Below are 15,741 nucleotides of genomic sequence, written 5' to 3' on the forward strand. Positions count from 1 at the left end.
TGGACCCTCTTCACCAAATCATCAAATCTATAAAGATTGTCTTGAATGCATGTTTTGCAAAATAAAGTAAGACAAATCTCTTTTTCTGATAAGAAAAGTAGTCCCCGCTTACTGCAAAAACAAAATCAAAAATTTCAGAAATGCATAACTTAATTTAAACTTCCCTTAAATTCTAATATCCACAGATATTCACTTTATTGGTTTGGGGAATGGTTCTCCAGATCTTTTTCTTTGCCTATACTAACCAATATTATTTTATTCCTTTGCATTTTTAAAAATCAAGGAACAGATTTTTTCTTAATGAGAAAAAACTTGAACAGGTGTGGATGGCAAATAAGCATATGAAAAGATGCTCAACAGCATCAGTCATTAGGGAAATGGAAATTAAAACCACAATGGGATACCACCATGCACCTATTAGAATGATTAAACTTAAAAAGACTGACCATACCAAGTGTGGGCCAGGATTTGAAGACTGGAACTCTCATACACTGCTGGTGGAATGGAAAATGGTACAGTCACTTTGGAAAACAGTTTGACAGTTTCTTAAAAAGTTAAACATATACTTGCCCTATGATCCAGTCATTGCACGCTTGAGTATTTTCTCAAAACAAATGAAAGCGTATGTGCATACAAAGACTTGCACACAGATGTTCATAAAAGGTTTTTTTTTTTTAAATTATCAAAACTGGAAGCAATCCAAATGTCCATCAACAGGTGAATGGATAAACAAATTGTACTATATCCATACAATGAGATACTACTCAATAACAAAAAGGAATGAATTATTGATACATACAACAACATGGACAAATAAAATGCTGAGTGAAAGAAGCCAGACAAAAAGAGTATATACTAAATGTTTCCATTTTCTTAAAACTCTAGAAAATGTAAACTAATCTATAGTGATAGAAAGCAGATCAGTGATCATTTGGGTGGGAGAGAGAGGTAAGAGAGAGATTATCAAAGTGCACAAGGAAACTTTTCAGAGTAATGGATATGTTCACTATCTTGATTGTGGTAATGAGTTCACACGTGTAGAAATATGTCAGAACTTATCAAAGCGTACACCTTAAAATATGCAGTTTATCAAATGTCAATTATATCTGAATAAAGAAGCTTAAAAATGGAGACAAGGCATAAAACTTTACAATTTATGGTTTTTAGTGAACATATGTGTATAATTTTTTTATGTAAAGGAGGTGAAGGGCACAATTAAGTTCAGTTGTCCTAAACAAAATGCTTTCTGATGATAAGAAACTACCTAGTTCGACAAGTAATGTGTTACCAAATCATCCTTTTTTTTTCATATTTCACTTGTAGATCTATAGTAGATCTATAAAGTTTCTCAAAGCAAACCACTGACTTCAGATTGGTAAAAATTGATATTATAAATGGAAAAGTGAGTTATTCTATACATTTTGTCACTCTTCTCAGATATTTCTCAATCTCTAATTGGTTTAATTCTATTTCTATCTTTGAATTATTTGGAAAAGGAAATGCTTATTGATATATATTTTTATTTTTTTAATTTTATTTATTTATTTTTTTCCCCCAAAGCCCCAGTAGATTGTTGTATGTCATAGATGCACATCCTTCTAGTTGCTGTACGTGGGACGCGGCCTCAACATGGCCGGAGAAGCGGTGCGTCGGTGCGCACCCGGGATCCGAACCCAGGCCGCCAGCAGTGGAGCGCGTGCACTTAACCACTAAGCCATGGGGCTGGCCCCTGATATATATTTTTAAATGCTATTAATTTTGATGCCCATATTTCAAAGTCAAACAGATCTGAGTTTGAATCATTGCTTTGATCATAGGTACAGTTTCCTAGCTTTAGTTTACTCAATAATAAAAAGGGACAAAATGATACCTACTTTTTAGGGTTTTCATGTACAGTAAATGTGATGATTCCTATAATGTACCTGTTCATACAGTAGGTGCTCAACAAATGTTGGTTCCCTTCTCCTTGTTTTTCCTAAGCAGATTCTTCTATTCCAGTAAATGGTAATCTGCTATGTAGGTAATAGGATGAAAAATGGGATGTTTCTGGTAATCTTGGTGCATCAGACAAGGCCTTAAAGTTGAAGCCAGTGGGAAAATTGCCCACACATTCAAGGAGAGAGACTAGACACATCACCTTGGAGATAGCCAAGCTGGTGCAACAACCTGCATCCACCAAGAGCCTAGAGATTCATTTGAGATGAGATTTCCTTCACGGAATTCTTGAGAGTAGAGAACACTGCAGCTGCAGAGACCCAGGGCTGCAAGGAGAACTTAATGCGGTGTACAGTGACTAAGAATTCTTAGATAAGCTTGTATGTGTCCTGTGGAGTTTGTTGAATAAAACCACAGAAGGTAGTTTCATTGAACTCATAAACTATTAGTTTAGTTGAATCAGATACTTTCTATGATCAGAAGAAACTATTCTCTGTTCCCAGAACAATTAAGTAGTTCTGGTGCCTTGAGATAGACTGTTATATAAATTACTTAAAGATGGCCTCTGTGTATTGGCCCCTAGGTTGTTTATTTCTTCACTGCAGGCTGAGATCCGTTAGGTCAAAAGCCTGTTGGTGCCAAACTCAAAGTTTTACACATCCAATTTTTTTTTTAAATAGCCTGAACAATAAAATTTTAGCCACTTAGTGCCTGCCTGCCTGCTTTGCATACCCCCAAGATCTCCCCCAACAGCTGTTACCTATTGATAAGACAGGGCCTTGCAGTGATAAGTCCCCAAGCAATTCTGCCCTTGGAGCTCTCTCACCCAGAGGCTCCACGTAAGCCCCGTCTCATCCCTCTCTCCCCTGGGACTTCCCTTGCCTTCCTCCCACTCTGGATGGTGGTCCTTGTGGTAAGCCTCTGGATGGTCTCATGCTGTGAGGGACTTCTTCTGTCATGCAGCCTTGTTCAAGTGCTGTGCTCTAAAGCTTGTGTGTTACTGCCTTTCTTGATCATCTTTTTCCTTGATCAGCCCCACATTGCTCAAACCCCTACATAGACTAATTACAAATTCAGCGGAAAAATTATAAAATGCTGCCAATTATGATTAAGATATAACTATAGAAAGAAAAATCGCAAAATACATCTAAAATTCATTTATTGTAATCTGAGAGACTGTTCACGAAAGAAAAGGCGTGGGAATTTTACAAAGATTCAAAAGTGTCAATTTGAGCTAAGCAACCAAATATGTTTCAAACTTAAATAAATTGTTCCTATTTCCACCATATAGTCAATGGGAATGGACCACGATCTTGGGTCTGTCATTCACTAATTGCTAACTTGAACACATTTTTTTTTTTAACCTCTCTGAACTTCCAGTTCTGTACCAATAGAATGGAGATTGTGATTGCAGGTTATTGTGAATATTATTTGAAATAACAAATGTGAGGCCCCTGGTACATAACAGGTTTTTAAAATTTGTTAGCTCTCCAGCCTAGATATGATGGAAACGTTTTTTCTTTAAAAGGGTTTAAAGTACTATCGCATATATGATATACGTCATTGATCTTTACAAGTAGGCATAGTGTTTTGAGCAATAATTTACTAAAGAAAAAGCTAACGGTTCAAAAGGTAGAGATGGTCCAAGCCAGTTGCTTATGAAAAGAAGCTATTCTTATTGTCTCTCGCCACCTCCTTGCCTCAAAAGAAGTCTTTGTGCAAACAATCAAATGAGTTGAAGGGTTTCCTTCTGGCTTTCAGCCGTACTTTGGCTTCATTTGAAAGATAGTGTGGTCTGGTGGCTAGACAGAACACAGATCTTGGAGCCAGCTGATTCCAACACAGGGTAGGGGAGGCTAGCCACAGAATAACAGACGCTCAGACCCTGGTCCAATCCCCCAACCTCCCGAGCCCCAGTCAAACCCATGACAACAAAGTGAAATGTGCTAGAGTCAGTTTCCCTTTCCCTGAGGGTAAAGCATCTTTTCAAGAGGCCAAAAAGCAGCTTCAGAATTAAAAAACAACAAAAAAAAGTGTCTTTCAGCAAAATGAACTCTGAATGCAGTTGCAAAAAATGAGAATACAAATGTCATTGCTTCACATCAAAACCAAATATCGGAATCATGAAGATGGCAATTCCCCACATTCTTCATTGCTAGATGTTTGGTTTAAGTGTCCATTATGCCAAGTAGAACTGTAAATTCTGATGTCTGAAGTATTGATTCAGAAAAATGAATGTAAGGGATTCCTTACATAGGTGAAAGAAACTTCTTTCTTTCTTTTCTTCTTTTTTTTTTTAATTTTATTTATTTGTTATTTTTTTCCCCTCAAAGCCCCAGTAGATAGTTGTATGTCATAGCTGCACATCCTTCTAGTTGCTGTACGTGGGACGCGGCCTCAGCATGGCAGGAGAAGTGGTGTGTTGGTGCGCTCCCTGGATCCGAACCCGGGCTGCCAGCAGCGGAGCATGCGCACTTAACCGTTAAGCCACGGGGCCAGCCCAGAAACTTCTTTCAATCCAAACTTTTACCATGCTTGGGAGAGAGGATGATTTCTATTTCACTTAAGACCTCACATTGATCTTCAAATATTTTAAAGATTTTTGTTCTAAAACTATCTAATCCAAGGCAAAGACCTAGAGAATATTTGCTGTAGGAAAAAGCAAGAGGACAGAACTTAGAATATAGTCTGCCTACTGAAAGAGGTCTCAGGATGTACAGCTTTTATATTGACTTATCCTGCATTCTAGGCCCCAAATAACATTTGGATCAGATTTTAAATCCATCAAGCTGTCAAAACATACACATACACATGCAATATCCAAAAATCTCCACGACACATGCCCAAGGATTTAATGCCATCTAAAGGCAGCTGTGGCAAATTGCAAAAAATAAAAAGACTAAATATTAAAATTTTTCACTCTGGATACAAACATAAATGAGATGTTCTTAGCTTAATATATTCCTGTATTGATTCCATATAATACCTATTAAAGTCAATGAAGTTTTTGTCCAAAAATTCAGCGTTAGCAAAATTAATATACAAATAACTAAACAAGAGGGAAAAAGGTATGTATGTGTATGTGTGTGTGTGTATGTGTGTGTGTGTTCAGCATTACAATAAATCAAATAAATATAATGAAAACTACATAAGGAAAAGTCTTTTTAAAATTCAGTGCTGACTAGCCAAAAGGTAGAAGCAACCCGAGTATCCATTGACAGATGAATGGATAAATAAAATATAGTATGTACCTGCAATGGAAGGTTATTCAGCTCTAAACAGAAAGGAAATTCTGACACATGCTACAACATAGATGAACCTTGAAGACATTATACTAAATGAAATAAGCCAGTCACAAAAGGACAAATATTGTATGATTGTATTTATATGAGGTACATAGAGTAGTTAAATTCATAGCTATAGAAAGTAGAATGGTGGTTGCCAGGGGCTGGGGAGAAGGGAGAGAGGGAGTTAGTATTTAATGGGTATAGAGTTTTAGTTTGGGAAGATGAAAAAGTTTTGGAAATGGATGGTGGTGTTGGTTGCAGGATGTGAATATTCTTAATGCGACAGAACTGTACACTTAAAAATAGTTAAGATGGTAAATTTTATGTTATGTATATTTTACCACAATTAAAAAAAATAAATGCTAATGTGAGAGGGATGAGATGCATTAACACACTGCTGATGGAAGTAAAAAGTGATGTAATATTTCTAGAAAATTATGTGACAATATGTAGCAAGAAATTCTTAAATGTTTATCCTTTGATCTATTAGTTCTATATCCAGGACTCTATCCAAAATATATATAACAGAGATACATTCAAAGAATTAGGCACAAGGATGATCATCAAGGTCTTCTTTATAACAGAGGAAAATTGGAAACAGCCTACAAATCCTATCACAGGGGAACAGATAAATAAGGGATAGAGGATCCATATAGACTGGTGTGCTGCAATTATAACCATATTTATGAAGAATACTTAATGACATGCAGAATTAAACGGAAAAAAGATCCTTGTTCGATTTATTTTTGTTTGTGTATTTTACAAACATTTCATTGTAAGCATTTCTCACTGTTAATTGGAAAAATGTACGTGTGTGTGTGTGTGTGTGTATATAAACAATTTGTGACTTGATGAAAGAATTGAATTAATTCTCTACTTGAAACACATTATGCAGTTATTTTATTTAGGCAAAGCCTCAAAATAACTCATGTCACTTTATACCAATGGCCAAAACTATATTCTGTTTTAACTTGATGAGAAATCTGTTTAAGAATGTTTAAGAATTTGTAAGGGTTTTGTTGAGATTTATTTCACAGAAAAAAATTATGTGGACATTCAAATGTATTAAAAATTCACATTATATCTACCACTATGAGAATCCACCATGAGTGAAATTATAATAGGCCCTTAATAGATTACATAAGTTGTATCTAAAACCACCATCTCTCTGCAGCCACCATTAGACTTTGCTTGGACTTAAATGACATGATACAACTTTTCAATTAACAGATGCTTGTTCTGTTACAATAAAAATAAGCACCTGGCTCTATGCCAAAGATAATGTTTTAAAATATTGATTGTTTTATTCAATACAATAAGTATTTACTAAGTACTGTCTAGGTATAAGAGATACATAGCAGTGAAAAAAACCAACAAAGATCCCTTCCCTCAAAGAATTTACAGTCTATTGAGGAAGGGAAAAAACAAACAAAAGAAATAAGCAAAATATAGAGTATGTTAGATTATGGTAAGTGTTACAGAGAAAAACAAAAGAGAATAGAGAGTGTTAGAGGGGAGTAATTAAGGTGATGAGGGAAGTTGACCTTTGAGGAGATATGAAGGAATTGAGACAGTAAGCCAGGCATTTGGATATCTGGGTGAAAGGTGAAGGGCATTCCAGACACATGCAAAGGCCATGAGGCAAGAGAGTGCCTGTGCTTGAGAAAGGACAGCAAGGAAGCTAGAGATCTTCAGAGGTCAGAGAGATGAAGGGAGTAGGAGCTCATATAGGGCCTCCTTGTGCATCATTATAGGGACTTGCGCTTTTCTTCCACAAAAATGTCCATGAAGCCTGGAAACATAAATAACTATTTGTTATTTTATTTTTTACAGATTAAAGATGTTCTCGATAGCATTATATACATTAGCCTATGTTTTCAGACTTTATGAACACTCTGAAATGAGATAAGAAGTCATTTGGAGGGTCAACTGGATGACACAACTCTGCTCCATATGTCTCATCCTTCCACAGGTTAGTCCAGAGATGTTCCCATGGTGAAAACAAAGGAACCAGACAGCAAGTGCAAGTGTGCATGCACTTTTTCAAGCCTCTGCTCAAAAACATCCTATTGGTCACACCAGGTCACATGACTGAGACCAGTATAAAGTCCTGAGGCAGAAAGTCCTATCCAGAATGGGAAGGTATTGCAAAATCACAAGAGCATAGATATAAGGAGGGGTGAAGATGTGAGGCCAATCATGAATGTAACTCCTGGTCAGGAGGGAGTTGCTGTAGATCCTTCTCCTTCCTGAGCCAGATAAGAGCCTAAGGACCTGCCCCAGAAAACATCTGAAAGCCATAGTTCCTATGGAAAGTGTGGTTCTCAAAGATAAGTAGATCCCCGGGAGGAAGGTCAAAATAACTAGGTCCAGCAGCCAGGGAGAGGATGAATAAACAGAATACTCACAACACTTCATTATTAAAAGGGAGCTGCTAGAAGAGAATTAAAGTATAACGAGAACTCTAAAGGAGTTTCATGAACAGCACAAATGGACTAGGAATTCAGCATATTAATACAAAGAGAAGATGTTTAAAGTTGAGATTCAAATTCCTGGCCTGAAGATCAACTGAAAGAAATCTGAAACCATAGAACAAAAATACAAAGAGATGGAAATCATTAGGGAAAGGATAAGAGATTTGAAGGATAGGTCCAGAAGACCCAACATATGGATAATAGGCATTCCAAAGGGGAATGAAAAGAAATAATGGAAAAAAGGGAATAGTTAAACATAGTAGAAGAAAATTTCCTTGAGCTGAAGAAGGACACGCAGACTGAAAGATCTCACTGAATTCCAGATGGTTTTAGTAAGAAAAGATACATTCCTAGGCATATTCCGGCAAACTTGACAATCCAAAGATTTTAAGAAAATCATAAAAGCTTCCGGTCAGAAAAGGATTTTACTTACAAAGGAAGAAAGACAAACTGCCATCTGACTTCAACTCTGTAATATCAGAAGCTAGAAATTAATAGAATAACATTTGTACATTATTATAAAAAGAACTGAGATGCTAGGATAATTTACATAGATAAAAATACAGTTGGCCAGGGGCCGGCCCGGTGGAGCAAGCGGTTGGGTGCGCGCGCTCCGCTGCGGCGGCCCGGGGTTCGCTGGTTCGGATCCCGGGCGCGCACCAACGCACTGCTTGGCAAGCCATGCTGTGGCGGCGTCCCATATAAAGTGGAGGAAGATGGGCACAGATGTTAGCCCAGGGCCGTCTTCCTCAGCAAAAAAAGAGGAGGATTGGCGGATGTTAGCACAGGGCTGATCTCCTCACAAAAAAAAAAAAAATACAGTTGGCCAACTGGAAAGGAAAGTTATAATCATAGATTCAGAGAATATATCATCCCCGTATTCAATCTGAGAAAAACACTTGAAAAATAACTCTAAACAAACAATACGTAAATCAGAACAGAGACCTCAACATGGGTATTGAGCAAACAAGGAAAATGACCATGCAGCACACACATATAGTTTCATTCATAGGGGAAGACTCATGGAAACAGAAGTCTCAGGAGATCATCCCATTGCCCATACATTCTGGGGGCGTGCAGAGACTTCTGGCTGAATCAGCCTGTGGGAGAGAGACCCCAACCCTTGGGCTATGAGACTTTTAAGACACATTATTAGGGAAGCATTAGCCCCTTTCCTAACCACCAGGTATTATCAGAGCCTGGGACATAATAGCAATATGACACAGCAGAAACTTGGTTCTAGCCCTATCCTGCCAGTTCAGCATTGTCCACTTATCTCCTGACATGAAATGGGGAGTGGAGTCCAAGCCTTGAAGCTCTAGTATGTGGTGAGCTGGTTGCATGGGTTAGCACCTTAACATTCTTCAAGGAGAAGTTGGAAGAACACCAGTCCTTTCCTTGGTGTAATGGGGATGGGGGAGCTTGGGTCCAACACTTGCCATTGGCCAGTGCCTTTATGCACTAAGCAGTAATCAGTTTCCATGAAACGTTGCAGAAAGCCAACTCTTTTTCTGGAAGACCATTCTGCAAGGTTATCTGTCTTGTACAAATTAACCCTCACCTCTTAGTGCCTCCCTAACAATTCGGATCCCCAAGTTTGACCTCTATACTTCATCCCTGGCTCTGTCAATATTGTTTCAACCACTGGGGCAGTGAGGCTGGCCATTAACTTTGTAGATAACACTGGAGGTGATTAGGAATGACCCAGTGTGAACCCCAGAGTACAGATAATGTGTACTCAAAGTAGACAGGGGAGGCCATTTGTGAGAACAGCCTGAGAGGTACACATTATCCAGTCTGGAATATAAAACTGTGGCTGCAGTTTGGGGGATGAGACAGCTAAACAGGACCTAGGACCTTGGTCTCAAGCCTCTTTGTTGGAGAGAGGAACAGCCATCCTGCAATAGGTTGATTAGCAATCTTCCCTATCTTTCATCTATCATTGCTTCCTGGCCCATAGCTAGAGTCAGATGCCATTATGCCTCAAGGTCGGATCCAGGAGAAGATAGCTCTATGCAAATATAAAGCAACCCAATAAAGGCTGGACTGTTATGGACTCAGGTCCTTCAGAATAAAGGTTATGGTCACTCAATCAGATAAAGAATCACAACCAATCAAGGTGCTGGATGAGAACAAGAGGATTATGGAATGGGTGGTGAAGGAAGCCATAAATATCACCCTTGACCTTGTAATAATTATAGAAACAGAGATCATAACAGCTATGCCCTTCCAAAAAAAATACAAACATACACACACAAACATGATATATGTATATATATCTGTGTATACACCAGCTTTTTCTTCGTCTTTCAGATTTTTTTCCCTTTCTCTTCCCCACTATGTTGAATGAGAATCAGTAGTACTTAATTTTACAATTGAGTTCATAAGTCACAAGGACCATGGGGAGCCACATCCAGGGAGGATTTCATATTACCCAGAGAACCTTGAGATGGACTTTGGGAGTCTGTGTGTCTCCCCTTGCTGGAAGAAGACGTCAGTATCTTTGCATGATGGATAGTTGCTTCATGTTAGGCAGAACCATGATGTTGCTCTTGTGTTGGTCTAAGGGTAAGAGTGGGTGCTGAATAATGAAAAGGCTAGATTCGAGAATCCATTCTCTGCCTTTCCCGTGCTCTACTCTAGATCAGAGGGAACTACATCTCCCAGTTTCTTCTTCCCCTGGTTTCTAGGCAGATTCAGGCAATGAGAGGCACTGGCAGAAGACTGTAGTACAGGAGGAGGGGAGAAGGTAAATTATTCATAACACTGCCTCAGGCAGCACCTGTAGAAGTGGTTGTGTCACTTTCTTGGTTTCGGTTTCTGCCAGGCAGCCTATTCTGTCCCAGCTCAGTGGGAACAGGTCTCCACTCCAGCCCAATTTTCTGAACTGTGGTAAGTCCACCTCCTCTAGTGGTCTTCCTGCTCTGGGTGGTGGTAGCGTCCTGTGTTGCTGTTGCCTGGGTTGCTTGCTCAATGTCCTCCGCTTGTCTTCTCAGCTTTTCTGTCACTTGTTGGTGACCATCTAATGCTCTGAATTAAAATCCCCTCTTGTGAAAGATGTTGAGTGAAGGTTTCTATTTTCTAGACTGGACTCTGATGGAGACACAATGTATATTTCATTGTAAACTACCTCAAACTCTTTTGGAAGTAAACAGGAGTTTAAAAAATAAAAGACAGAAGGAGGAAGTCAAGATGGCGGTGTAGGCAGACTCTGAACTCACCTCCTCCCACGGACACAGCCAATTTACAACTACCCGTGGAAAAATTACCCCTGAGACAGCACTGAAAACTGGATAAGAGGAACTCCTGCAACAACGGACAATCCTAATTGAGGTAGAAGAGGCAGAAACTCCCTTCTGGAGAGAAAAAATGCCACCTTCATGAGCCGCAGCACCTCATGGCCGCCCGGGAGCAGCTCACAGGTACGCAGCCTCCCTAGAGGCGCGGGGCCCTGAGCCGGGGAGCGCCCCCACTGTGGGCATTTTGTGGACCCAGCACAATCGAGACCAGCGGCAGAATATCTGACTTTGCCTGCTACTAAAACCTTGGGGAGCACCCCCAGAAGGGCTGGTTCACAAAGAAATTAAAACCGGCTCTTAAAGGGCCCGCGCGCAAACTCACCCATTACAGAAAGCAACCTAAAATTACCAGAAAGAAAGGTGCACAGTGCTTTGGTGAAAAGAGACTCACCTGATAGGCCCTGTGTGCATCTCGGTGAGAGGTGAGACCTCTCCAGGGACTGGGACATTGGCGGCGGCCATTGTTGTGGCCTGGTGTGAGCGTGCTGACACAGACGCCATTGGAGTTCTCCCTGAGGCCTGCTAGCCCAGGTCTGCCCCACTCGGCAGAGCACCGATTTAATCCAGCTCAGCCAGGGCAGGCAGCCCACCCTAGAGACTGGCCCCACCCAACAAGCCCTCAGGCAACTTGTGGGCCTGCATAGATAGGTGACTGGATTCTCTGCAGCCTGGCAACTGAGCCGACTTCAGTGGGGCAGGGCATGCACAAGGAGCGAGTGGAGAGTGTGGGGCAGTGGTGGAGTGTGTGGGGCTCCCGCCGTGGAGAGACTGGGTCTGCTTCGGGAGGTCGGGGTGCACACGGGGCAGGACTGTGTTGACTGTGGGTGTGGACCTGTGGGCGGCAGGGCTTGTCAGCTGCAGAAGACTTGTGCTTCTCAAAGACCCACATAGGGGGTTTGCCCCACCTTCCAAAGCCTGAAACAATTGGGTGCTCCTGTGCCTGAGGCCAGCCCCACCCAGCTGCAATCCTCAGAGTGCTGACAAGAGACCTAAAGACTGGAGGCTTATAGCAATTGTAAGGCCCTGAGCCTAACAACCTGCCACGCTGGGGGCCTACTCACTTAAAAGAAATACTGCAACACAAATGTGGTCTTAGAACTTGCAGCCAACTGCTGGGGCTCCCCACACCTGATAAAGAGACTGAAGGGCCCACAACAACTACAAGCAGCTGAGCATCACTACAACTGGCTAGGAGCATAACTCGGCCAACCTGGGCGCCTACAGGGAGAGCAAACAGGCCACAACAGAAGGACACACGTAGCCCACATAGGGGACACCCCTGGAACATTGAGAACTGAGGGAACCACACGGCAGGCTTCCTAAGGCATCACTTACATAAGGTCACCTATCCAAGAGCAGGAGACGTAGCTGACCTACCTAATACGTAGTCACAAGTACAGGGAAAGAGGCAAAATGAGGAGGCAAAGGAATACATTCCAAGTAAGGGAACAGGACAAAACCCCAGAAAAGGAACTAAGTGAAACAGAAATGAGCAACCTACCCGAAAGAGAGTTCAAACTAAGAGTGTTAAGGATGCTCACTGATGTGGGGAGAAGAATAGATGAACTCAGTGAGAATGTCAACAAAGAAATGGAAGATATAAAAAAGAACCAATCAGAAATGAAGAATAGGGGCCGGCCCCATGGCTTAGTGGTTAACTGCGCACGCTCTGCTGCTGGCGGCCCGGGTTCGGATCCCGGGCGTGCATCCACGCACCGCTTCTCTGGCCATGCTGAGGCCACATCCCACATACAGCAGCTGGAGGGATGTGCAGCTATGACATGCAACTATCTACTGGGGCTTTGGGGGAAAAAATAAATAAATAAATAAAATTAAAAAAAGAAATGAAGAATACAATACTGGAAATGAAAAATTCACTAGAGGGACTCAAAAGCAGAGTAGAGGATACAGAAGAACGGATCTGTGAGCTGGACGAAAGACTAGAAGAAATTACCCAAGCTGAACAGGTAAAAGAGAAAAGAATTAAAAAGAGTGAGGACAGTCTAAGGGACCTCTGGGACAACATCGAGCACAATAACATCCATATTATAGGTGTCCTGAAAGGAGAAGAGTGAGACAAAGGGGCAGAGAATCTATTTCAAGAAATAATAGATGAAAACTTCCCTAACCTAAGGAAGGAAACAGACATCCAGGTACAGGATGCACAGAGAGCCCCAAACAAGATAAACCCAAAGAGGCCCACACCAAGACACATCATAATCAAAATGTCCAGAATTAAAGATAAAGAGAGAATCCTAAAAGCCGCAAGAGAAAGTCAAGTTACATACAAAGGAAACCCCATAAGGCTATCAGCTGACTTCTCAGCAGAAACCTTACAGGCTAGAAGAGAATGGCACGATATATTTAAAGTGCTAAAAGGAAAAAACTTACAGCCAAGAATACTCTACCCAGCAAGGTTATCATTCAAAATGGAAGGAGAGATCAAAAATTTCCCAGACAAGCAAAAATTAAAGGAGTTTGTCACCAAGAAACCAGTGCTACAAGAAATGTTAAAGGGACTGATTTAAGGGGAAAAGAGAAGACCACAAATAGGAAAAATTATCTATTTCCATGATAAGAGGGTAATGGATACAAATGCACAAAAAAGAGGTTAGATATGATATCAAAAACATAAAATGAGGGAGGAGGGGAGTTAAAGAGTAGAGCTTTCAGACAGAGTTCAAACTAAAGAGACCATCAATTCTGTATAGAAGAAGAAAGGAACAGAGAAGGACTACTAAAACACTGAGAAAAACAAAGTTAAAAAATGGCAGTAAGTACATACTTATCAATAGCTACTTTAAATGTCAATGGACTAAATGCTCCAATTAAAAGGCATAGGGTGGCTGATTGGATAAAAAAACAAGACCCATATATATGCTGCATACAAGAGACAAACTTCAGACCTAAAGACACTCACAAACTGAAAGTGAAGGGATGGAAAAAGATACTCCATGCAAATGGCAATGAAAAGAAAGCTGGGGTAGCAGTACTCATATCAGACAAAATAGACTTTAAAACAAAAACTGTAAAAAGAGACAAAGAAGGGCATTACATAATGATCAAGGGAACAATCCAACAAGAGGATATAACACTTGTAAATATCTACGCACCCAATGTAGGTGCACATAAATATATAAAGCAATTATTGACAGACATAAAAACAGAAATAGACAGCAACACAATAATAGTAGGGGACTTTAACACTCCACTTACACCAACGGATAGATCATCCAAACAGAAGATCAATAAGGAAACATTGGCCTTAAACGACACACTAGAACAGATGGACCTAGTAGATATATACAGAGCATTCCATCCAAAAACCGAAGAATACACGTTCTTTTCAAATGCACATGGAACATTCTCCAGGATTGGTCACATATTAGGCCACAAAACAAGTCTCCATAAATTTAAGAAGATTGAAATAATACCAAGCATCTTTTCTGACCACAACGGTATGAAACTAGAAATCAACTATAAGAAGAAAATCAGAAAAGCCACAAATACGTGGAGATTAAACAAAATGCTACTGAACAACGAGTGGGTCAATGAAGAAATCAAAGAAGAAATCAAAAAATACCTGGAGACAAATGAAAATGAAAATACGACATGCCAGAATTTACGGGATACAGCAAAAGCGGTTCTAAGAGGGAAGTTTATAGCAATACAGGCCTATCTCAACAAACAAGAAAAATCTCAAATAAACAATCTAACAATGCACCTAAAGGAACTGGAAAAAGAAGAACAAACCAAGCCCAAAATCAGTAGAAGAAGGGAAATAATAAAAATCAGAGCAGAAATAAATGAAATAGAGACCAAAAAAACAATAGAAAAAATTAATAAAACCAAGAGCTGGTTCTTTGAAAAGATAAACAAAATTGACAAACCTTTAGCTAGACTCACCAAGGAAAAAAGAGAGAAGGCACAAATAAGTAAAATCAGAAATGAAAGAGGAGAAATTACAATAGACACCTCAGAAATACAAAAGATTACAAGAGAATACTATGAAAAGCTATATGCCAACCAATTTGACAATCTGGAAGAAATTGGTAAATTCTTAGAATCATACAACCTTCCAAAACTGGATCAAGAAGAAGTAGAGAATTTGAATAGACCAATCACCAGTAAGGAGATTGAAACAGTAATCAAAAACCTCCCCAAAAATAAAAGTCCAGGACCAGACGGCTTCCCTGGTGAATTCTACCAAACATTCAAAGAAAACTTATTAATACCTATCCTTCTCAAACTCTTCCAAAAAATTGATGAGGGGGGGAAGCTCCCTAACTCATTCTATGAAGCCAACATTACCCTGATACCAAAACCAGACAAGGACAGCACAAAAAAAGAAAACTACAGGCCAATATCACTGATGAACTTCGATGCAAAAATCCTCAACAAAATACTAGCAAATCGCATACAACAATACGTTAAAAAGATTATACACCATGATCAAGTGGGATTTATTCCAGGTATGCAGGGATGGTTTAACATTCGCAAATCAATCAACGTGATACACCACATTAATAAAATGAAGAATAAAAATCATATGATCATCTCAATAGATACAGAGAAAGCATTTGACAAGATACAGCATCCATTTATGATAAAAACTCTGAATAAAATGGGTATAGAAGGAAAGTACCTCAACATAATAAAGACCATATATGAGAAACCCACAGCTAATATCATCCTCAATGGTGAAAAACTGAAAGCTATCCCTCTAAGAACAGGAACCAGACAAGG

This window comes from Ceratotherium simum, chromosome 12, assembly GCF_057802395.1.
Source record: "Ceratotherium simum simum isolate JZ-2026a chromosome 12, ASM5780239v1, whole genome shotgun sequence".
In the NCBI taxonomy this organism is placed as follows: domain Eukaryota; kingdom Metazoa; phylum Chordata; class Mammalia; order Perissodactyla; family Rhinocerotidae; genus Ceratotherium; species Ceratotherium simum.